Source organism: Nanorana parkeri, unplaced genomic scaffold (assembly GCF_000935625.1).
Source record: "Nanorana parkeri isolate BGI_ZX_2015 unplaced genomic scaffold, ASM93562v1 scaffold1741, whole genome shotgun sequence".
In the NCBI taxonomy this organism is placed as follows: domain Eukaryota; kingdom Metazoa; phylum Chordata; class Amphibia; order Anura; family Dicroglossidae; genus Nanorana; species Nanorana parkeri.
In genome coordinates, this window is record NW_017308009.1 from 113,863 (window position 1) to 115,200 (window position 1,338).

Sequence of the window (1,338 nt, forward strand, 5' to 3'; positions counted from 1 at the left end):
AAAATTTGTCAGGTTAATGGGGGGGGGGGGGGGGGTATCCATAAATACTCACTTTTATGGTCTCTCTGGCTTTTTAATTGGTCTTTTGCATCACGGCCCCTTTCTTATTTTCTGGGACCAGGTTTTGACACTATTTATAACACTTGCATTCAGTTTTATCCCCTCTTTGGGGGTCTCACTGGGAACTCTTTTACTGATTCTATGCACAGATTAAATAACGTATTTTTTAATATGTGTGTATACTACTACTGGGCAACTAATTTTTGCACCTACTGTGATGTTTTCTTTTCTGCTTTGCTTGTATTGATTGTATTTTTTGTCTTAATGAAAAAGAAAAACAAGATTATATAAAAAATATTTGATTTAATCCAGAAATATAGAGAGCTTAAGCTCCAGTAAAGCAAAACTCCACACACCCCCTTCATTTCAAGCCTCCTAGCTATTCATATAGGACACCTATTACAGTAAAGGACTGATGGGGAGGCTTTTAAAGTGGAGGAGGCAGGCTCATGCTTGGCTTCTGCAGGAAAAGTCAAGATTCACATTTTGGTTGCGCTGCCTTTATCTATGGATCTACTGATTATTTTGACATACAGTTTTCACTCCTCCTTATTATGCTTTTTTGCAGGCAAACCAATCACTGTAAATTAAACTTATGCAGCAGGAAAATACACTCAAAGTAAATGTTTAGTTAATGTCACATTCACTGCTTTTACATCAATTATTGCCTTTAAAAAAAAATATTCCCATCAAAATCAAATGTGAAACCTTGAGCTGCATAATGGAAATGAAGTGCTTAGTACTGCTACATGCAGAATAAGCACAAATGCTATTTTGTTTTCAAAATTGTATCCATTTGTCAGCTTATAATTCAAAAAAACATGAGCAGGAAATTTATTGTAACAGTGTACCAAATAAAATAATTATATGTCCTTAAAAGAAAATGCAATAACTATTGTGTTAGGCAAATTAGCCATAGAGGTATTGTCAAGTTAACCAAAGCATTCTAATATCAGCAATCTGTCTGGGCATGTAGGTTTCAATGACGTCTGATCTTGAAATTGCTTAGATAAATTTAGTGAGTTTTCATATATTAATACAGTTAGTTGTGTTAGTGTTTTAGATTTTGCTAGCATTAGTATACTTGCTAGTATTATCAGCACACTATCCCTTCCTCCCTTTGCATGGAATAGCGGTTTAAATATAAGCATTAAGTCTATAAGATTACATAGTAATTTATTTAGCAAATGCATTCAATGCTAACGCTTTTTCCACAGCAATACACAGAGAGCATTATAATATCATTTAACTGTTCACTTTATATATTTATTTTTGCCT